Source organism: Carcharhinus amblyrhynchos, chromosome 2, assembly GCF_965287045.1.
Source record: "Carcharhinus amblyrhynchos chromosome 2, sCarAmb.v2.hapA, whole genome shotgun sequence".
Lineage (NCBI taxonomy): Eukaryota > Metazoa > Chordata > Chondrichthyes > Carcharhiniformes > Carcharhinidae > Carcharhinus > Carcharhinus amblyrhynchos.
In genome coordinates this window covers 124,403,920-124,428,494 of record NC_137325.1, presented here as the reverse complement: position 1 = coordinate 124,428,494, position 24,575 = coordinate 124,403,920, and the positions used below count along the sequence as shown (strand labels likewise).

General features: G+C 43.3%; 1 long non-coding RNA gene across 1 annotated transcript in view; it reads right to left on the bottom strand.

Moving 5' to 3' along the window:
- The window catches only part of LOC145361595 (uncharacterized), a 39,053-nt gene that overhangs the window by 727 nt on the left and 13,751 nt on the right, over positions 1-24,575 (bottom strand). The gene's annotated exons all lie outside the window — the stretch shown is intronic.

Sequence of the window (24,575 nt, the reverse complement as noted above, 5' to 3'; positions counted from 1 at the left end):
GGGCTTTTTTTTTGCATGGTTTGGTTTTAATTTGGTTTTGATGGAATTTATTGTTGCCATGGAAACTGAGAATAAAATGCATCGATAATTGACATTGATAACTCATCCTGCATTCAGTAGTGACCTTATTTCACAAAGATTCTGCCAATCAGTCCAACATGAGATGTACTGCTGCCTGTTTTTACCCTTCTGGCTGATGTATGTTTTCCAAGTGGGAAGCTAGGCTCAATCATGATTTTTTTACACTGTCTGACCTTTGGTGTATTTATTTTCTGCCATCTTAAAGCTACCTGAACTTCCTCAACATTATAGTTGGTGTTTCTGTGGTAAAGGAAGCTGCCATCTGCTCACAATGCCTCTGCCAGCGATGCACTGCCAACGGGCAGAATAAGCCAAAAGATCCGCAGCCTGACTGACACCCTGCCACCATAACTCTGCTGGGAGATGTGCCACAAATTAGTCTGATACCTGGGCCTGCCAGTTCTCACTGCTTTCCCCTGGTGTTTCTGTGAGACACTGTAGGGGAAGGAGCTAGGACCTGTTGCCTGTCCCAGACCAAAGCCAGTGATGCAGTTTACAGGCTGAGGGCAGGGAATCCCAGCCAGAAGTCATATAGGAACATCGGAGCACAGAAATCTAGGAATTCGGAACAGAAGTAGGCAAGTTCAACTCTTCAAGCCTGCTCCGCCATTTAATCAGATCGTGGCTGATCTCTCCCCAGTCTCAAATCCATCTCCCACCTGTTTCTCATTTCCCTTTATCCCTTTTTTGAAAATCAGAAATATGTCTATCTCCCTCTTGAAACCATTCAACGGTTCATACTTCACCGCATTATGGGGCAGCGAGTTCCACAAATTCACCACCCTCTGTGAGAAGTAGTTCCCCCTCATCTCAGTTTTAAATCTACTGTCTCGCAACCTTTACCTGTGACCACTTGATCTAGATTGCCCCACAAGGGGAAACATTTGACCTGCATTTACTTTATCAATCTCTTTTAAAATTTTATATACTTTGATCAGATCCCCTCTCATCCTCCCAAACTCTAGTGAGTACAAGCCCAAACATCCTACAAGGTGTGATCTAGACAATGGCACCCGGTGAGTTGAGTGAAAGTAATCATAATGAGCATTTCTATTTTAGTCGTGGGACCAACCTGGATTCCAAGCTCTCAAAGTGAAAAAAAATTTTTTAAAATGTTCCTCCCTTCCTCTCATAAAGGGTGGAGGGGCAAAGCGAGGAGTGGGGTGGAGGATGCATGGATAAGATGGGCACAGTAAGGAATTCCTCCTCACCACACAAACCTGTGTGGGTTCAATGCCAGAGATCTTAGGAGGTCAAGTCTTCTCATTATCTGTGGGAATTGATCCCACAGGTCTTTAGCTGCTCATCCCCAACCCCCATGGGGAGTACGATAGGATGAGAGAGGAATTGGCAAATGTAGATTGGGGGCGCAGGTTGGTCGGTAGGACTACTGAGGAACAGTGGAGGATCTTTAAGGGGATCTTTTTCGGTGCTCAGCAGAAATATATTCCAATGGTAAAGAAGGAACGTAGGAGAAGGGATAATCAGCTGTGGTTATTGAAGGAAATAAAGGAGAGTATTAAATTAAAAGCTGATGCGTTTAGAGTGGCTAAAAGTAGTGGACGAGTAGAAGATTGGGAGAGGTTTAAAAATCAACAAAGAATGACTAAGAAGTTGATAAAGAAAGGAAGGATAGACTATGAAGCTAAACTAGCACTAAATATATAAAAGGACAGTAAGAGTTTTTACAAATATATAAAGAGGAGGAGGCTAGCTAGAGTGAATGTTGGACCCTTAGAGGATGAGAGGGGGGATTTAGTGGTGGGAGATGAGGAAATGACTGAGGCCTTAAATAAGTTTTTTGCCTCGGTCTTCACGGAGGAGGACGCGAATAGTTTGCCGGATATTAAAGATAGAAGGATGGTAGGAGTTGAGGGCCTGAATGCGATTACTGTCACTAGAGAGGTAGTGCTTGATCGACGAGTGGGACTGATGGTGGACAAGTCCCCAGGACCGATGGAATGCATCCCAGGGTGCTGAAGGAAATGGCAGAGGTGATATTAGATGCCTTAGTGATTATTTACCAAACTTCGCTGGATTCCGGGGATGTGCCAGAAAATTGGAAAACGGCTAATGTTACGCTGCTGTTTGAAAAAGGTAGCAGGCAAAAGGCAGGGAATTATAGGCCGGTTAGTTTAACGTCTGTTGTTGGAAAAATGCTTGAATCTGTCATCAAAGAAGAAATAGTGAGGCACCGAGAGAAGAACTGTTTGATAGAGCAGACGCAGCACGGATTCGTTAAGGGGAAGTCGTGTTTGGCAAATTTATTGGAATTCTATGAGGATGTGACTAGTGCGGTAGACAGAGGGGAACCGGTAGATGTGGTGTTTCTCAATTTTCAACAGGCGTTTGAAAAGGTGCCGCACAAAGGGTTGCTTCAGAAGGCTAGGGGGCATGGAGTTGGAGGTAAGGTGTTAGTGTGGATAGAGGATTGGTTGTCTAATAGGAGGCAGAGAGTTGGTATCAATGGGTGCTATTCTGATTGGCGGTTGGTAACTAGTGGAGTGCCGCAGGGATCGGTGATGGGGCCTCAGCTATTTACCATTTATATAGATGATCTGGAGGAGGGGGCTGAGTGTAGGGTGACGAAATTTGCTGATGACACAAAGATAAGTGGAAAAGCAAATTGTGCGGAGGGTGTGGAAAGTCTGCAGAGGGATCTAGATAGGCTGAGCGAGTGGGCGAGGACCTGGCAGATAGAGAACAATGTTGGCAAGTGTGAGGTTATCCACTTTGGCAGGAATAATAGTAGGAGGGATTATTATTTAAAGGGAGAAAAGCTGCAGCATGCTACGGTGCAGAGGGACCTGGGGGTCTTTGTGCATGAGTCGCAAAAACCCAGTCTGCAGGTGCAGCAGGTGATCAAGAAGGCGAATGGGATGCTGGCCTTTATAGCGAGAGGGATAGAATATAAAAGCAGGGAGGTCTTGCTGCAACTGTACAGGGCACTAGTGAGGCCGCAGCTGGAGTACTGTGTGCAGTTTTGGTCACCACACTTGCACAAGGATATTTTGGCCTTGGAGGGAGTGCAGAGGAGGTTCACTAGGCTGATACCGGAGATGAGGAGGTTGGCCTATGAAGAGAGACTAAATAGACTGGGTCTGTACTTGTTGGAGTTTAGAAGGATGAGGGGGGATCTTATAGAGATGTATAAGATAATGAAGGGGACGGGTAGGGTAGAGGTAGAGAGATTCTTCCCGCTCAGAAAGGACAACAGGACTAGAGGGCACAGCCTCAAGATAAGGGGGGAGCAGTTTAGAACAGAGTTGAGGAACTTCTTCACCCAAAGGGTAGTGAATCTCTGGAATTCTCTGCCAGTTGAAGTGGTGGAGGCTACCTCGCTAAATAAGACACGGGTAGATAGGTTTTTGATAGGCAAGGGGATTAAGGGTTATGGGGAGAAAGCGGGAAAGTGGAACTGAGCCACTTCAGATCAGCCATGATCTTATTGAATGGTGGGGCAGGCTCGAAGGGCTAGATGGCCTACTCCTGCTCCTACTTCTTATGTTCTTATGTTCTTATAATGAGGGTATGACACACCTTGAACATTGTCAAATCTCGACATTATCCAACCTCATTTGGCAGAATCCATTGACTCTGTCTACACTTCCAGCTGCTTTGGAAAAGCAGCCAGCCTCCACGCACTCCGGACATTCTCTCTTCCACCTTCTTCCTTCGGGAGAAAGATACAAAAGTCTGAGGTCACATACCAACCGATTCAAGAACAGCTTCTTCCCTGCTGCTGTCAGACATTTGAATGGACCTACATCGCATTAAGTTGATCTTTCTCTCCATCCTAGCTATGACTATTACATTGCATTCTGCACTCTCTCCTTTCCTTCTTTAAGAATGGTATATTTTGTCTGTTTAGAGTGCAAGAAACAATACTTAGTGTACTAATACATGTGACAACAATAAATCAAATCAAATCAAACCAAGGAATGAGGTGGGTTGTGCTGAAAATAATGGAGCATGTACTCAAACAGGGTGTAAGCTGAACAAGCACCCCAGATCGATCCCATTCCCACTGATTGGCTTCAGTTCAAACCAGAACTTTTGTTTCCAGAAACATGAGGTACCCATTTTGAATTCTAGCGAACTACAGCAGAGAACATGAGAAGCCCCTAATCGCATTGATTCAAGATTTTTAGTTTCCCTTCCTTTGACTCGAACACAGTTTTCCATTAAAAATAAAGGCTTGGTTGTAACTATCGGAAAATTGTGATTATCATATGAGGGTTGCAACAATCATGTGAACCAACTGGCTCAGTGAGACTGGGCCTGTTCTCCCTGGAATACAGCCACAATGTACTCTTGTGAAACCTCATCCTTTTGCTTTTCAAGGTTACACCATTTTTTAAAATGTTGCAGCCATCCGTTTAACAATAACCCTGCTTCTAATATAGCCTGCATCAACAGAGTTGAGTAACAGGCTGTTGTGAATACTGACTGACATTAACAACTGAATGACCAGAACATGCATATTTATTAAGAAAATAACTATGCAGAAAGTCTGGAAAGTGGAGAAGCCATTTGGCCAAATGAATCTGTTTCTTTTAGTGTTTTATGTAAATTGGCCATTCAGCCCAATTGGATCACTGAACCTCCACACAAGCAGCAGTCTTAGTTCCCAGAAGCTTTATCCGCATTTCCCTTAGCCACCTTTCTAACATATTCTGAAATGCATGGGATCAAGTTCTCGCTCTCAAATTCGGAGTAAAGAATCCACAAATTTCCCAATGTGGCCTGATTTTCATTCCTGGGGTGTTGTGTTTACAATCATAGAATCCCTACGGTGCAGAAGGAGGGCATTCGGCCCGTCAAGTCTGCACCAACCACAATCCCACCCAGGTCCTATTCCCATAACCCCACATATTTACCCTGCTAATCATCTGATGCAAGGGTCAATTTGTTATGGCCAGGCAACCAAACCCGCACATCTTTGGACCGTGGGAGGAAACTGGAGCACCGGGAGGAAACCCATGCAGACATGAGGAGAATGTGCAAACTCTACACAGGTAATGACCCAAGGATGGAATTGAACCCAGGTCATTGGTGCTGTGAGGCAGCAGTGCTAACCGCTGTGCCACCATGCCGCCCAGTTTGGGTGTTTGGAGGTTTGGATGTTTAGAGGTGAGGGGAGAAGGGAACGGTGTAGGGGCCATAGTGGGATGGGTGTGTGGTTGTGCTAACTGGATTCAGACCTGCCACTCCCAGAAGGAATTTGGAGGCAGCCACTGACTGTCATGTGTGGATGCAGGTTGTTTAAAAGACCTGACTCAATGTTATCAGATTGCCTCAGTTGTGAAGGAAAAGCAGTGAAACTAAAAACAGCCCTCTTACCTCTTCACCCCCATACTCCCTATGCCCCATTCATGCCAACTTATTTCCTCTCCCACCCACTATGGCTCCTCATACCTTCAACGGCAGCTTCTTCCTCTCCAACCACACCCAGGGACTCTCATATTCTCCATAACAACTTAGTGCCAGCTCAAGTCAAACCATAAACTCACACTCATCCTCATAGCCCTTTACAGCCCCTGTGCCAACTTAGTGTCAACTCATACAAATCCCATGATGCCTACTCATCTCAATAGCCCTTTATAGCACCAATGCCAACTTAGTGTCAAATCATGTCAACCTACATCAATGCCAAGAGGTTGTTCTGGTGTAATCCTCCATGGATTACACCAGAACAACCTCACTGATAAAAGCCATTCAATATAATTAAATCCCTTCAAGTACTGAATCCCTTATAAAACAAGCATTTATATTTATGGCTCCACATGAAAGACAACTAACCTCTTGATAACCAACTGGAGCCATCGGTCAAACTGTGGATTTACGGGCTCTTATTGTGATAATGATAGGTTATGGAAGCTGTAAACAAGCAACTAAGTGGCAAGCACTGTTTTGTTTACAACTGTAGGCTCCATTGTTCTTTTTCCCAAAATGTAAAGGACCTGTGAGTTTTAAAAAACAATGACAGCTTGACAGCTCCACAGAGTTTATCCTCTTTTTACACAGATTCATATCTACTCTTAACAATCCCAAGGGATACCTGACTACCGCAGAACTCTGTTGGGTTCCGACATCTTCCTCAAACATCTAAAGCCCACAAGCCTGGCTTTGGAAATCCCACTAATGAAAACGTCTTCTGTTTGAAGGCAACTGTCCTTTTTTTAATGTGTCGCTATCTCTATGAACCATGCGGACTCGTGAAAAGCCTCCTGCATCCCCCACCCTAATTCCACCACCCCAGCATCCCCTCCACCGTCCTCTTCCAGCGAAATGCCGGGTTTGCGAGCATTGGGGCCCTGGCACCATTTTAGCTCAGGCATTTAATCTAACTCCAAATTCATTAGAAATGGATCAGTCATAAGAATTAGATGAGCAAATTTGCAAAGGTTTAACTTTTGAAGCTTGGAGACCTTCCAACTTTACCAAAATTCAAGCCACGTTCTCAAGCACAGACTGCAGGCTCACGGTCCTCTGTGCAGAAGAGGTTTCACCTGCTCCCTGTTCTGCATCTCCCTTATTTAGTTTTACTTTAATGTCCCAATCAGCCTTGACTCTCAATTTCATGTAATGTTCTGAATGTGAAAAATAACCACAGGTAGACCCTCAAAAATCAAATTATAAAGCCTTTGCATGATCGTGAAGGCAATCAGGATGTCAAGTGATCATTTTTTTGACGCTGCCAACAGTTGCTGCCTTTTCTTTCACAACCTGAGCCATAATGCTCAGAGGATTTTTTTCCATGTGTCTGTGCATGCCCTTCCATTCTTCCCAACTGTCCTTTTTAAAGGTGTTGATTGACAAAGTACTGAGTAAATATGATATCGCCTATTAAACATAAGGGAGGGGGGAAATAACAATTAAACTTTCACTTTTAATGAGATTAATGGTTCCATGCTTTAATCACAAGTCTGCAAAACTAAAGTAGGACTGGATTGTGAGCCCAAAATAACATGGTCTTTTTTTTGTTGAACAACTCTTTAAATATTTCTATTAAAATTTTAGCTGAACACTCTGCCATACCCAGCGAATGCATAGAAAGCCAGCTGCTCAAAGTTTTGAAAAATCCTCATCTGCATGTGGGAAACTTTTTTTCATTTATTAGTGTCACAAGTAGGGTTACATTACACTGCAATGAAGTTACTGTGAAAATCCCCTAGTCACCACAAGCTTGGGTACACTGAGGGAGAATTTAGCATGGCCAATGCATCTAACCAGCACGTTTTTTGGACTGTGGGAGGAAACTGGAGAACCCAGAGGAAACCCACGCTGATATGGAGAGAATGAGCAGACAGTGACCCAAGCTAGGAATCAAACCCAGGTCCCTGGCGCTGTGAGGCAATAGTCCTAACTGAGCCACCATGCTGCCCATTCTATTTGGTGAATGCATATAAAGCCAGCCGCTTAGAGTTTTGAAAAATCCTTGCCTACACTAGGGGAACATTTTGATGAAATTGCCCATGACCGTTTCATTCGCCCATGGACAAAAATAATTTATAAAATCAAATTAAATCACAAAATCATACACCAAGATAACTACATCTGGAAATCCCAGCCATGGTAGGGGAGAGAGATTGGAATCTGGGACAGGACAGCTGAATTTTCGGCCTATTTGGGTTACAAGGGAAGTTCTTTGGCCGAATTTCATGTCTGGGCATCATTTTCTAGGCAAGCTTAAGTCATTGTACTTGATTCTTCTGCGGGTTGAGAAATGTTGTGGAAGCAATAAAATACAATTCCTAATTGCTGAAAGAATTAACACAAGATAATCGGGACGTTGACTTTGGTTGTTTCCAGCACGCTGTCCTCCTACTCTCCATGGAGACTGAGGGGATTCTTTCAGTGCTTTTTTTCTGCAGCCTGACAAGTGCTGAGCATTGGAGCACAATTCCAAGTTTCCACTGGTCCAAAGGGTGCGTGCCCCCACTGTAGAGCAATATGGATGCCAGGACAGTTATTGAAATCATCCAGTTACAGGCTTCATGGTGAGACCAAAACGATGTGAATAAGAAAAGTATTACTGCACTCACTTTTGCCACATTTAATGAGTGATTCTCTCATGGCTAAATTCATGGAATCCCTACAGTGCAGAAGCAGGTCATTCGGCCCATCGAGCCTGCACCAACAACAATCCCACCCAGGCCCTATCCCAATAATCCCAGCTATTTGCTCTGCTAATTCCCTGGCACTAAGGGACAATTAAGCATGGCCAATCAACCTAACCCGCACAGTTTTACACTGAGAGAGGAAACCAGAGCACCCGAAGGGTACAAACCCGGGCAGAATGTACAAACTCGGCAGTGGCACAGTGGTTAGCACTGCTGCCTCACAGCGCCAGGGACCTGGGTTCAATTCTGACCTCAGGTGACTGTCTGTGTGGACAGTCACTTGAGGCCGGAATTGAGCCCAGGTCAATTCCAGCCTTGGGTAAATGGTCTTCTGCACTGTAGATTTCATGATTCCGCACAACCAGACACCCGAGTCTGGAATTGAACCCAGGTCCCTAGTGCTGTAAGGCAACAGTGCTCACCACTGTACCACCATGGAGTTTGAGCATTTTCCCCGAGACTGCATGGGCTCAATTTACTGTGAGGATGGAAGACTCATAGGCTGGAGTTTTACGTTCGATGTGGATAGCGAGAGTTGGAAAGTTACCTGACTCGACAACCCAGCCTTCAGAGAGAATACCTCAAAATGTGCAGATTTCCATTCTGGGGGAGCAGGGTATGTTTTCATAAAATTCATTCATTCATTGGATGTGGGTGTCAGAGCATTTTAAGTGACCACATTGTTGTGGTTCTAGAGTCACATGTGGGCCTGACCAGCTAAGGATGGCAGATTTCGTACCCTAAAGGACATTAGTGAAACAAATGGGTTTTTGATTTTTGATTTGATTTATTATTATCACATGTACTGAAATAGAATGAAAAGTATTGGTTCTTACGTGCTATACAGACAAAACAAACTGTTCATAGGGTACATAGGGTAGAAGGAAAGGAGATGATGCAGAATATAGTGTTACAGTCATAAGAAGATCAACTTAATGTAATAGAACATTGTCAGAGAATTTAAAAGAGGTAGTGCACAGTTTTAAAGATATAGAAAAAGAGTAAAAGATAAAATCAGGCCTGGGGACAGCTTGCAAGCAGTCACCTCATTTTGGTACTGGCTTGATTGGTGAATATCTTACAATGGTTTTATGGTTATCAGTAGACTTTTAATTCCAGATTTTTATTCAATATTCACCATTTATGCTGTTGGGATTTGAACCTGTTATCTCTGGGTTATTAGCCTAGTGACAATACCACTACACCACAACATCTCCATACAGGTACCCAGCCAGAGTTGGGCCCACTGCTTTCAGAAACAATTCAGTGACAGATACTGATGCTTATGAGGCATGCTGGTTAAAAGGCATGTCTGGTTTCTCTGGGACTGTTACCTTGGTGACTGTTGTCATGTGTCATTATATTTATGTTTACCAAAGAAAAACAACCAAATCATTTCAATAAGAGAGCCAGTCTCTATCCCTTTGCATTGTTGTTAATAGAACTGAACTTCCAAAAGTTAAACCTTTGCAAATTTGCTAATCTAATTTATCATGACTGATCAACTTCTAATGTATTTTGAGTTTGGTTAAACGAGTTTGCATTGATTGCCTTTAAAAGCCTATCTATCTGAGCATTATAGACAAGCAGGAAAAGGTCACAAAGACTAGACAGATCAGCAGACAAAATCTCAGCTAAAAGTGAATATAGGTGGCTGGAGGGTGTAAGCTGGAAAGCAATATTAGAAATAACACTTCACCTCCCACCTTGACGGCTCAACAAACCCTTCTGAGGCTCAGTTAGTGAGGCCACATATTCCAGAGTCACTCCACCATCCCAGGCTGATTCCCGGAGTCAGTCTTCTAAAGAGAGAGTGGAATCATTTAATGAGTCAAAGGACATGTGTTTGCAGCTCCTAAGGCAGAATGAAGGTATGTGTGTCATTGTATGACTGTGTAGGCATGGTGCATATATATGAATCTGTGTGTCAATGCGCATGTATGTCATTGTGTGAGTGAGTGTGTCATTTGTGTGTGTCATTGTGTGTGAATGAGTGTGTCATTGTATGTGTGAATGAGTGTGCCATTGTGTGTGTGTGTGCATGTGTCATCATGCGTGTGTGTCTTTGTGTGTGTGTGCGGCATTATGTGTCTGTGTCATTGTGTGTGTGTGTGATTATGTGTGTGTGTGTCATTGCATGTGTGAATGAGTGTGTCATCATGCGTGTGTGTCCTTGTGTGTGTGTGTGCGGCATTATGTGTCTGTGTCATTGTGTGTGTGTGTGTGTGTGTGCATGATTATGTGTGTGTCACTGCATGTGTGAATGAGTGTGTCATCATGCATGTGTGTCTTTGTGTGTGCGGCATTATGTGTCTGTGTCATTGTATATGTGTGTGTATCATTATGTGTGAGCATGTATGAATGTGGATGGAAGCCATGGTTTCAATGCAGCAAGTAAACTTCAGACTTCTAAAATAACAACAGAAGCTGCTGGAAAGACTCAGCAAGCCTGGCAGCGCAGTGAGAAATATCTGCAGAGGTTTTCTGGGATTTTCTGTTTTTATTTCAAATTTTCAGCATCTCCAGTGCTGCACTTTTCAGAGTTCGGATTTTATTTTATAGCTAATATAATGAATATCATTATTCTCTTTTTGATATGGTTGACAGAATAGGGTTAATTTGCTCATTCTTTATTAATATATTCTCTGTATGTACTGTTTCATGTGCTCATATCAAATGTTATGAAATTCATGCTGGCACTGTTAGCTTTATGGAAAGTCTTGAACTCTGAGGTCTCAGTAGAAGGAATCCGCTCAACTTGTGATTTAAGAAGAATGCTGCTTAAAAAATGTTTTCTTGTATTTAATGAAAAAGCATGTGTATGCAGTGGAAAGAAACAAGTAGATACATGAACTGAGTCAGTCACATATTTAATAAGTGCTGAGATTTATACATAATCAGATAAAATCTGAAGACTGAGGTGTGTACACATTTCTTAAAAATGGCAAGTTTTACAATTGGGCAATCTGTGTGCCAATGCCAGTAAGAAGCTCCTGTATTTAGCATGCAAACCAGATGTCCAGGTAGGTGCACAACTGATCAGGTACACATCTTCAATGAAGGATAGAGCTATAAACATGAATCTAGAGAAATCGAAGATAAAAAAAACAGGAATTTTCTCACCTTTGTTCCTGCCAAAATGACAGAACCATTTGCAGGCTAGGAACTTGCTGGAATCACCAATATGTTTTGCTGTGACTCTCTGCAATGTTCTCATCCTGTGGCTGGGTCCCCTGACCAAGACTGCAAGGAACTACAAAGAATTGTGAAGGTAACCTAGTTCATCACGCAACCCAGCCTCCCATCCATTGACTCCATTTACACTTGCCGCTGCCTTGGAAAAGCGGCCAGCATAATCAAGGAGCTCAAGCACCCTGGACATACTCTCTTCCACCTTCTTCCATCGGGAATAAGGTAAAAAAAAGTCTAAAAGCACAATTCAAGAGCAGCTTCTTCCCTGCTGCCATCAGACTTTTGAATGGACCTATCTTATATTAAGTTGATCTTTCCCCACACCCTAGCTATGACTGTAACACTGCATTCTGCACCTCTTCTTTCTTTCTCCCCTACATACTCTGTGAACAGTATGCTATGACTGTATAGCGTGCAAGAAATAATACTGTATACCAATACATGTGACAATAATAAATCAAACTAAGTCAAATCAAAGGTTGGATGACACTGGATCTGGTGTCAAAGGAAGGATTTCTAGTTAAAGGAACTCAGGTAGGTGATAGGTGTCTGGAACACACTGCCAGAGGTGGTGGTGGAGGCAAACACGATAGGGGCATTTAAAGGACTTTTAGATAAGTACATAAAAATGCAAGGAACAGAAGGATATGGACCAAGGGCAGGCAGGTGGAATTAACTTAATGTGGCGTTGGGTTCATGGGCCAGAGAGCTTGTTCGTGTGCTGTACTGTTCTATGTTATATGTTCTGAAGTCAACAATAGAAACTGGAACTGAGTAACTGAAATAACAAGCTTATACCTCTGAAAAGACGTCTGCTTCACAGACTGGCCTGCATCACAATGATTGGTCCAGCGAACGTCAATAATCTCAACTCATCATCTTTGAGATTGAAGGACAAGTGATGATTTTGAAGAGATAAAAAAAAACTCTTCACAAAGCAACATTGTTGAAAGGAGGGAATGATTCAGACACGGCAAATAAAAGAAAATACAATGTTATCACGAGAAAGCAGATTGTAATGAAAAATAAATGCTCCATTCACACACAAGAAGAATGAACTTTGGTTTCAGTCCTGACTGTTAGATAATACATCTTATATCTATACTGCAGCTTTCAGATCAATAGAATTGGCAAAATATTCCCATCCTGATTGGGCTTAGGGAATAAAATCTATGGGATGTTACTTTTGTGATGAAGGGTAAGTGAAGGATCTTTCAATGTTTTTAGATTTGCATTGTCATGCAGCTGAAGGCCAATCAGAATATTTTGCGTCTTCCCCTGAGTACTCAGAAATAACAATATATGTTTCAAATAGTCGTTTTGTATTACAGAATTTCAGTTTGGCTGAAAAATAGCACTCTTTCAAAGTTTTTCATGTTGGACTCATCAGGCCATTCTTGCGATTGTGTGGATGAGTGCAAGTCAAAAAGCTTCAAGAAAATGTTTTTTTTCAACATTCCCCAAAGTAATTTTCTTAATGAAACAGGTAAGCTGGTTGCCACAGAATAACTACACCCTCACTGCATAGTGAAATGTTAGGGGCTGCAGGTTTAAAACAAAAAGATATGTTTTTTTTCATTCATTTGTGAGACATGGGTGTCGCTGGTTGGCCAGCATTTATTGCCCACTCCTAGTAGCCCAAGAGCAGTTGAGAGTCAACCACATTGCTGTGATTCCGGAGTACATGTAGGCCAGACCAGGTAAGGATGGCAGATTTCCTTCTCTAAAGGACATTAGTGAGCCAGATGGGTTTTTCTGACAATCGGCAATGGTTTCATGGTCATCAGTAGATTCTTAATGCCAGATTTTTTTTATTGAATTCAAATTCCACCACTGTCATGGGACTGGCTCCTAAAAAAGTCAGGCCACTGCTTAAATATCTAACTCCCAATATGTTACAGAATAAGAACTCTCAATACCTTGGAGAATAAGTCAGCCTCACGAGTGGCATTTCTAAAAGCTGGAGCTTCTGATGAGGAGACCTGAATACGGCAGTTAGCAATGAGTAAGCTACTACGTAATATCCGACCGATAGCTATATGGCTGGCTCGTCACAAGCTGCCCCCTCTGTAAATCCTTCCAAAATACCAAGCACACCACTGATAAGGAAATTTGGAACTCAAGGTGCATCTTTCTACCCATTGACCATGAAAACGATGTTGCTGATGCTATGATGCTTTATATCCTGAAGGCTGGATATTAGAGCACTCACTTATACATGTAGGTTTCAGTGTTGAGTTGCACACTGCTGATGTGCAGTGTCTCTCGTACCATTCAAAGGTGTGTGTCTATGCTGTGGATGGGAGGATGATTTACCATGGGAGATTGGAACTCAGTCTGTTTGGTAGGTTCAGTTACTTAGGAGCAAAACCTGAGAATTATGCATGCAGTGAACATCAAGCAATAGAGTAAAGAAATGTCCCTCAGATGTGATTTATTCTGCAAGAAACTCTTGCTAGGTGATAATCGTATTTTGTTGTCTATTGTTGATTACCTTAAAGAAATATGTAGAATATAAAATCCTACAGTGCAGAAGGAGACTATTCAGCCTATCGACTCTGCATGAATCCTGCAAAGGCCCTATCCCATAACACCATGCATTTACTTTAGCTAGTTCCCTTGACACAAAGGGGCAATTTAGCATGACCAATATACCAACCATTTAAAAGACAAATTCAGACTTTTATAAACAAAAGGATAAACAGTAAATCTGATTATTTAGATATCCATTTTCCTCATGAGGATTGTAACAAAATTCAATCCAGGACTGAATCCAGCTATGTCAAACATATTTACTGGAACATTTCAACATTGAAACACACAGGGGGCTGGATGTTATATGCTCCCCAATGGGCATGTTTGTGTTTAATTCACTTATGGAATATGGACGTCACTGACTAGGCCACCATTTATTGTCTATCCACAGTGCCGTTCAGAAAGTGGTGGTGATCTGCCTTATCTTTTGTGCAGATGTGCTGGACTCCTCCATCACTGAGGATTTGATTTGATTTGATTTGATTTATTATTGTCACATGCATTAACATGCAGTGAAAAATATTGTTTCATGTGCGCTGTACAGACAAAGCATACCATTCATTGAGAAGGAAATGAGAGAGTGCAGAATGTAGTGTTATAGCTAGGGTGTAGAGAAAGATCAACTTAATGTGAGATAAGTCTATTCAGAAGTCTGATGGCAGCAGGGAAGAAGCTGTTCTTATGTTGTTTGGAATGTGACCTCAGGCTTTTGTGTCTTTTCCCTGGTGGGAGAATGCAGAAGAGAAAATGTCTGGGATGTGTGGGGTCCTTAATCATACTGGCTGTGAGATATGTAGACAGAGTCAATGGATGGGAGGCTGGTTTATGTGATGGATTGGGCTACATTCATGACTGGATATGGGAGGGCTGCAGAGCGTAGATCTGATCCACTGGTTGTGGGGGTCGCTTAGCTCTGTCTAGCACTTGCTGCTTATATTGTTTGGCATGTAATTGATCCTGTGCTGCAGTTCACCAGCTTCATTATAAGGAATGTATGAATTTGCTCCTGGCATGCCCTCCTGCACGTTTCATTGAATCAGGATTGATCCCCTGGTTTGATGATAATGGTAGAGTGGGGGATATACAGGGCCGTGAGGTTACGATTGTAGTTGAGTACAACTCTACTGATGCTGATGGTCCACAGTAACTCATGGATGCCTGGTCCTAAGTTAATAGATTTGTTTAAAGTCTATCCCATTTAGCACAGTGCAACACAACACATTGGAAGGTATTCTCAATTGAAGATGGAACTGTGCAGTGCCCTTTCCTACCGCTATTACAGTGGGCAAATACATCTGCAGCAGGCACGTTGGTGAGGACGAGGGGTCAAGTATGTTTTCCCTCTTGGTTCCCTTAGCAAATGCTGCAGTCTCAGTCTAGCAGTTACATCTCTTAAGATCCTGCCAGCTCGGCCTGTGGTACTTTTTGTGAGGAGGGGCTGGAGATGTACTTTGTGTAAGGGGATGTTGTTGGGGATGGGGTGGAGGGTGGTGAGGTGTAGTGGGGTGGTGGTGGGAGTGTTGATCAAGTTTCATTTGCTTCAGAGATAATAATCTTTCTAACTGCAGGCCAACTCCTATGCCATTCTCATTCAGGCTAAATAGTCACCCAATAGATCCAGGTTTGTTGACCTGAATAGTCGTATTAATGAACATTTATACATATACACTTTATGAATGGCTCCTGCTCTGATCAAGAGCACAAGAAACTACAATGGGTTGTGAACGAAGCCCAGTCTATCACTCAAACTAGCCTCCCATCCATTGACTCTGTCTACACTCCCCGCTGCGCAGTCAGCATAATTAAGGACATCACACACGCCAGACATGCCCTCTTCCACCTTCTTCCATCAGGAAAAAGACACGAATCGACTCAAGAACAGCTTCTTTCCTGCTGCCATCAGACTTTTGAATGGACCTACCTCGCATTAAGTTGATCTTTCTCTACACCCTAGCTATGACTGTAACACTACATTTTGCATTCTCTCCTATTCTTCTCTACAAATGGTATGCTTTGTCTGTACAGCGCACAAGAAACAATACTCTTCACTGTATACATGTGACAATAATAAATCAAATCAGAATCAAATCAAACCAAAATACTGAACGATTAACATTGACCATTTTTAGCAACTAAATAGTAAAATTTCATTGAATTTTTGAATCTGTACAGAAGGAGGCCATTTGGTCTGCATTGACAACTATCCCTCCCAGGCCATTTCCTCGTATCCCCATAAGAACATAAGAAATAGGAGCAGGAGTAGGCCAACTAGCCCTTCGAGCTATTTGCCCTGCTAATCCCCCTGATACTAAGGGGCAGTTTAGCATTGCCAATCAACCTAACCTGCATATTTTTGGAGTGTGGGAGGAAACCCACACAGAAACGGGGAGAATGTGAAAATTCCACCCAGACAGTTACCCAAGATTAGAATTGAACCTGGGTCCCTGAGATTGTGAGACGGCAGTGCTAACCACTGTGCTGCCGTGCCGCCCTACTTGAATCACATTTCAATCTCGTTCTCAGTCAGTTGTGGCACCAATTTAATATCTTTCAGTTTAATATTAAAATAGAGTGTACTAATTCTATTTGACAACTAGCTGGGACCTGTATGGCTTTTCTGCTCTAGGCAAAAGGTTCAGATAAATTTCTGAGATAGCAGCTGCCCAAGGAGGGTGTGTGGGAAAAATAGAGTCACTTGTTCTGTCATACGTCGGAGTGGCTTATTCTACTTTATTAAACAATGAATTATAAATCATCTCATAGTGTTAGATGCAAAGTTATTACATTTGCCCTGTGAATCCCTTCCATTATACACAGGCAACTCAACTTTTGCTAGTCTTTGTGTCAGAGCTCTGAAGACTAATATAAAGCTCATGTAACCTTGAGTGACAGATTGTTAGTAATGAACTATGGAGTATACATTTATTCAATAAGCAAGAATCAGCCGTGGTGATTTATGAATAAAAGCGAGACTCACAGTTATATGGTGCTTTTTATAACTGTTTAACAGCCTTACAACCAACAAAGTACCTTTGGAGTGTATACATTGTTATAATTTAGAAACTGGGGCTGAAAATTTGGGCAGAGCAAGATCCCACATATAGCAATGTGATAATTGGTGTGTAATGGGTTAATAGAGAAGACTAAGCTGGTGCAGTGGTTAGAACTGCTGCCTCACAGCTCCAGGGACCTGTGTTCAATTCTTGCTTTGTGTCACTGTGTGAAGTTTGCACATTCTCTCTGTGTCTGCAGGGAAGAATGCACAAAGTACATCTGTAGTCCTTCCTCACAAAAAGTACCACCAGGTGCTCCAGTTTCCACCCACCATCCAAAGATGTGTGGGTGAGGAGGATTGGGCAAGCTATATTGTCCCTTAATATCATGGGGATTAACATGGTAAATATGTGGGTTACGGAGATAGGGCCTGGGTGGGATTGTTGTTGGTGCAGGCTCGATGGGCCAAATGTGCTCCTTCTGCACTGCAGGGTGTGATGACTTTAGCTAAGCTAACGAGGTTGGCTTTCTAGAGTATGGACCACCTGAATTGATGGTTACATCAGGGACCCTCATGCTCCCTATTTAAAGCAGGGGTGTCAAACTCCCAGCCTGCATTCAGCAGGAAGCAACTGGAGAGCTGGCTGTGTATAGATATATGGTGTAAATAAAGTAGCTTGGTGATGGGACTTACGCCTCCCTGGAGTTATTACACAGGGATTCTATAATATCCTAATGAGTGATGTAGAGAATGATTTTTCTCTGACAGTCATGTGCTAGACTCAGTGGCCAGAATTCTCCGGTCTCGTATCTCTCACCACCGCTCCAGGGAGAGCAGAGAATTTGGCACACAGCAAATCTCCAGTCACAGCAGCAGGACTAGAGAATCCCAACCATGGACAAGATTGGAGAGTTCTGGCCAGAGGATGGGACACTCTATACTCAGGGAGAGACGTATCTCCTCGGTAACTGTCTTGTGTATAATGTCCAATGATCAGTTCAAAGCAAGTATCTGAATGAGACTATAGTCAATCTATGGAAGTTAGGTCACTCAGGCCAGAAGCCAGCAACCATGCCAAGAGTATACAAAGATGACCAGCTAATCTGTTTTTGCAATGTCTATTGAGGGATGAACCATATACTATGGATAATTCCCCCGTTCTTGTTCAAATGGTCCTGGGGGATGTTTTACATCTGTCGAAGATGTCAAATCAGTTTAACATCTCGTCTGAAAGACAGCACCTCTGACAACACAGCAATCCCTTGGTGAAATGACAGCCTTGATTTTTGTGCTCCAGACCTGAACTGGGCCTTGATCTCGGAACTTTGTGATTCATTGAAATCATAGAATCCCTACAGTGCAGGAGAGGCCCATTGAATCTGCATTGACTCTCCGACAGAACATCTTACCTAGGCACACTCCACTTAACCCCACGCATTTATCCCACTAATCTCCCTAACCTGCACAACTTGGGGCACTAAGGGGGCATTTAGCATGGCCAATCCACCTAACCTGCACACCTTTGGACTGTGAGGGGAAATTGGAGCACTCGGGGGAACCCCACACAGAAATATGGAGAACATGTAAACTCCACACAGGCAGTCACCCAAGGCCCTAATTGAACCTGGATCCCTAGTGCTGTGAGGCAGCAATGCTAACCATTGTGTCACCATGGTTGAAAGCCTCAAGTTTTTAGGTGTGCAGATCATCAACAATCCACGCTGACTTTCCACGCTGACTCTATAGTTAGAAAAGCTCACCTCTACTTTTTAAGACTAAGGAAATTTGGTATGTCCACTATGGCTGTTACCAATTTTTACCCAAGGCTGGAATCGAACCCCAGCCCCTCGTGCTGTGAGGCAGCAGAGCTAACCACTGTACTAAAATGCCACCCCATGAATCACAGGCTGAAGTACTGCTGGAAAGCCGCAGATGACATAAAGGTTGCTTATAAAAATAATTCTGTATTCCAGCAGTCATTCTATTTATGCAGCATGTGACTCAAAGTTGGAAGCATGTAATTTATTTAGAGGCATTACTCTCTGATGAATACTGTCCAAGTACAGGTTGGCTTGGTTCACTTTAGAAGGCTTTGCACTGCCTCTGAATTCTGTGGTCAAAACAGGTATAATTCATAATGAATACTTGGATTGCTGAGATGTTTAGTTATATTTCTTATTCACGTACAACTGCATGAGAGTTGCAGTAAAAAAGAAACCAGACTTATTGTTAAAACTTCAGCTGATACATGAGGTGAATAAGTTATTATTGCTTTCATTTCACAAAGCAGCCAAGATGATTTTAAAATGAAATTTCATTTCACATTTTAATCTTTCTACTGAAATTACCCTGTAGCCTAAAGATGACCTCATGAGTTTCATTTATGCTTCAATCTCACTGGGGTCTTGTGTGCACTGGTGATACAGTAGAGTTATAGTCATCGAGTTTTACAGCGTAAGAGGCCCTTCGGCCCATCATGTCCATGCCAGCCATCAAGCACCTATCTATTCTAATCCCGTTTTCCAGCACTTGGCCCACAGCCTTGTACGCTGTGGTCCCTACTGTTGAATCAGAAGCTCTGGGTTCGAGTCCCACCCAAGGACTTAATGGCCAAGGAAGGTGCATTCATAACGCGGCCAATCAGATTGTGTGTCAACCTGCAAGTCCTTCCAAACATGCCAACGGCTGGTGGTAAGAATGGGAGAGACTCCTGGTCAGCCATACTTGGTATGGAGTGGTGTCCCTCATGCTGTGACAACAGAGTGGCAACCTGTTCCAATGGTTACCAGCTATGGAAAAGGTCAAAGTCTGCCTTTGTGCACCACTAGGTGCAAGAAGAGAATTGGATTATCCAAGATGTTAGTTATTTGCTAATAGTGGGATCAGCTTTCAATATTAGCAACTGTTTCGTGAAAACTGGGTGCAGATTTGAAGTCTTGATTATGCATTCATGCAAAACATCTCCCAGCCATTGACTCTGTCTACACTACCCACTACCTCAGGAAAGCAGCCAGCAAAAGCACCCCGGCACCTCACAGACATAATCTCTTCCACCTTCTTCCGTCAGGAAAAAGATATAGAAGCTTGAGGACACGTACAACCGACTCAAGAACTGCTTCTTCCCTGCTGCTATCAGATCTTTGAATGGGCCTACCTTATATGGGGTGGCACAGTGGTTAGCACTACTGCCTCAGAGTGCCAGGGACCCAAGTTCGATTCCCCAGCTTGGGTCATTGTATGAAGCCTGCACGTTCTCCTTGTGTCTGTGTGGGTTTCCTTCAGGTGCTCTGGTTTCCTCCCACTGCCCAAAAGACAAGGTGGTTAGGTGTATTGGCCATGCTAAATTCTTCCTCAGTGTACCCCAACTGGAGCGTGGCGGCTAGGGGATTTTCACAGTGGGCCCTATTTTACCACTTTGATTCTAAGTACTGGGGGGACTTAAAACTGGGAGTCTTTCAGATCCGATTTTTAGACCCGTTTTCAGGAGCCTCCATATGCACGCTACCTGCAAAAATATCAGCGAGTCTGAATTGCAATGTACAAGCTGTGGGCAGGGCTTAACATGCCCAAAACACTGAGGCCCGATCGGCGCCTCCAATTGCGCATATGCAGAGAAGTGATAGAATGCTGCTCCCCTGCTATGTCCCTACCAGGCCAGATAATGCTTCCCCTGGTGCCATCCCCACAATATTACTGGCCCCCTTATCCCCTTGCCCCCTGCACCAACCAAATCGATTGTGGAACCCTCCTCCCCACTGATTTCAGGCCAAGTGATCCATCCTCCCCATTCCCCATCATGGTGGCACTGGACCCCCTCTTCCTCCCCACCACCACCCCCCACCACTCATCTCAGGAAGAGTGGCAATGAACTCCCCTCTTCCCCCCACTGATCTCAGGCAGTGTGGCAGCAGACCCCCTTCCCCCCAACTGAACTCAGGCACAGTAGCAGTGAACTCCCCTTTCCCCCACTGATCTCAGCATAGTAGCAGCAGAACCCGCTTCCCCCCCACTGATAACAGGCAGAGTGGCAGCGGACTCATATTCCCCTCCCACTGATCTGAAACAGAGTGAGAGCAGATCCCCCCTCCTCCGCACCACCCCCACCCCCCCCACCCCCCACCACTGATCGCAAGCGGAGAGCCATTAGACACTTACCTCCTCAATAACCCTCACTGATGGAGCATCCGCATCAGATTTCTATGGAGCATGTCTGTTTCGCTATGATTCCAGATGGGTAAATGTGCTGGGAAAGGGGGAAGTGCTGGTAAAGTTGGGTGTGCAGCTCATTAAGTCAATTTAAATACATGCAAGTGCATTTAAATGGCCTTTGTGCCCGTTTCAGGTGGGGCCCCAATTGCAGATATTTTTGGGCCTTGGTAAAGGGAGATCGTGCGCAGAGGCTGGCAGGATTGTGCTACTCCCCTCATTCCCAACTTTACCAAGCTTTCGCGCCCGAAAATGGGTGCAACAAATGGGTGTAAAATTGGGCCCAGTAACTTTATTGCAGTGTTTATGCAAACCTACTTGTGACACTAATAAACTTTTGAATATACTAGCTATGATTGTAACATTACATCCTGCACCCTCTCCTTTTCTATTTACCAGGATGTTGCCTGGTATGGAGGGCATTAGGTATGAGGAGAATTTGGAGAAACTTGGTCTGTTGTCACTGGAATGACAGAGGTTGAGGGGTGATGTAATAAAAGCCTACAAGATTAAGAGGGGCATGGACAGAATAACCAAAGGCTTTTTCCCAGGATGGAAGAGTCAATTACTAGGGGGCATAGGTTTAAGGTGCGAGGGGCAAGAATTAAAGGAGATATACGAGGCAAGTTTTTTACACAGAGGGTGGGGGGGTGCCTGGAACTTGCTGCTGGGCGAGGCAGTGGAAGCAGATATCATAATGACTTTCAAAGGCGTCTTGACAATTATATGAATAGGATGGGAATGGAGAGATATAGTCAAAAGGATAAGGGGTTTTAGTTCAGTCAGGCAGCATGGTCGATGCAGGCTTGGAAGGCCGAAGGGCCTGTTCCTGCGCTGTAATTTTCTTTGTTCATTCTTCTATGTACAGTATGCTTTGTATAGCACGCAAGAAACAATACTTTTCACTGTATACTAATGCATGTGACAATAATAAATAAAGAGATGTAGCAATACATGGGCAGATTAAGCTAAGGGACACCAGAGGCACATAGAGGCAATGATCACTTGGAAACTGCTACAGCTTTGCGAGAGATCCATGGAGGTACTAGTGAAAGTGTGAATGATTTAAAGTATGTGTGAATTTCGAGCACTGATGCTAAAATTTGTTGCATAAACAATTCCAGTCATCAAGTTATCACCGGCATATGAAACCAATTTTATCTTCCAGATATGTCAAAATATGCTCATTTCACATTTTAGTGGTTGCTATTTCATGAGTAAATATTGGGTATGCCCTCCCAACCAAAGTTTACCAGACTGAAAGCCTTTAATTATACAAGTCACCCCCCCTCCCCCGCCAACCTCACCATTAAACTATAATTAGGGCAGTGGTATGTCATATGTAGAGAGGTAAAAAAATTGGGCTAAGAAATGAGAAGTTATAATTTAGCAATACTTGAATGTTGGCACCATTCTCCCAAAATCTTTCTTTGTCAGATATAGTTTTCTTGCCTGCCATATATCTGATGGTCAAAAACTCAATGTAAAATATCCTAATTGTTCTCATTTGTGACCCACTGATGTATTAAGGGCACTGTCTTTACACCATCTTCAAATTACCAATGTCACAAGTAAGTTTACGTTAACACTGCAATTAAGCCACTGTGAAAGTCCCCTTGTTGCCACACTCTGGCACTTATTCTGGTACAGTAAGGGAGAATTTACCATGGCCAATTTGCCTAATCAGCACGTCTTTCAGACTTTGGGAGGAAACCAGAACAGCCAGAGGAAACTCATGCAGTCATGGGGAGAATGTGCAAACTCCACACAGACAGTAACCCAAGCCAGGAATCGAACCTGGATCCCTGGCACTGTGAGGCAGCAGTGCTAACCACTGAGTCACCATGCATAGAAGAGAATTTCTCATTTGTCTCAGTCTAATGACTTAAAAAGCACTTACTTGACATTTGCGGATGGAAATTTTCTTTCTCAGTCAAGATTCCATGTTCCTGAATTCACTACACAGGATTTAGGAAAATAATATGGTAGGGTTATTCTAATGTTTAAACTGACTGCCCACTGCATATCCACTGCACTCATCTAGTATATTACTAAGATGATTCTAAAATGAATGGACATTTATCCATTCAAGATTTTTTTAGCACCATTCCCTCTGAGACAGAGGATCGGAAATTCAAGACATACTTAAGATTTTTTTAAAGCCTTGGGCTGCAGGGCATTGCTGCCTCACAGCACCAGGGATCTGGGTTTGATTCCCATTTGGGTCACTGTCTGTGTGGGGTCTGCACGTTCTCCCCATATCTGTGTGAGTTTCCTCTGGGTGCTCCGGTTTTCTCCCACAATCTGAAAGACTTGCTGGTTAAGTGCATTGGCCATGCTAAATTCTTCCTCAGTCTATCCAAATAGGTGCTAGAGTGTAGCGACTAGGGGATTTTCATAGCAATTTCATTGCAGTGTTAATGTAATCCTACTTGTGACACTAAATAATAAATAAGTAAGTTCATTATTCATGCTCACTTATACCCTGATTATCAGGAGACCATCACACCTACAGAAGCGCAGCTGAGAGAAACCAGGCATGACAACTCCCAGGAACTGATTTTGGAATAAATGGATTCACAGCTACCTCAGGGAGGAATTCTGCACTTATTTAGGAAGCCTGGTGAAACCATCAAAGATCTATCCCTTTAACCACAGCTGAGACTTTTGGAGAAGGTGTAGGAAGATGTGTATAGAATAATATGGGAATAAGCAGTTGGGAAGGGGGTGGAGATGGGGTGATATGGCACAGTAGTTAGCACCACTGCCTTACAGCTCCATGGACCGGGGTTCGATTTCTGGCTTGGGTCAATATATGTGTAGAGTTTGCACATTCTCCCTGTGTCTGTGTGGGTTTCCTCCAGATGCTCCAGTTTCCCCCCACAGTGCAAAGATGTGCAGGTTAAGTGCATTGGCTATGCTAGATTGCCCTTCAGTGTCCTGGGATGTGTAGGTTAGAGGGATTAGCAGGGGAAATATGTGGGGCTATGGGGTTAAGGCCTGGATGGAATTGTTATTGATGCAAACTCAATGGCCTCCTTCTGCACTGTAGGGTTTCTATCATTCTACGAGTAAAAGGTTAACTCTAACAATAAGTCACTGAGCATATGCATGAGGAGCTAGGTTATTGCAATGTTACTCTTCGAGTGAGAATTAGTGAGGAGTACCTCAGAGAGGAGCTGTAACGATGTCCAAATGTTCTACAACCTTGTAAATAGTTAGTGATGCAAATAAAGTTATTTTGAACAGAAGAACATTGCGTCCAAGAAGATCTATTGTGGACACAGTAAGAAGTCTCACAACACCAGGTTAAAGTCCAATATGTTTATTTGGTAGCACAAGCTTTCGGAGCTCATGACTCACCTGATGAAAGTTCATGCTACCAAATAAACTTGTTGGACTTTAAATTGGTGTTGTGAGACTTCTTACAGTGCCCACCC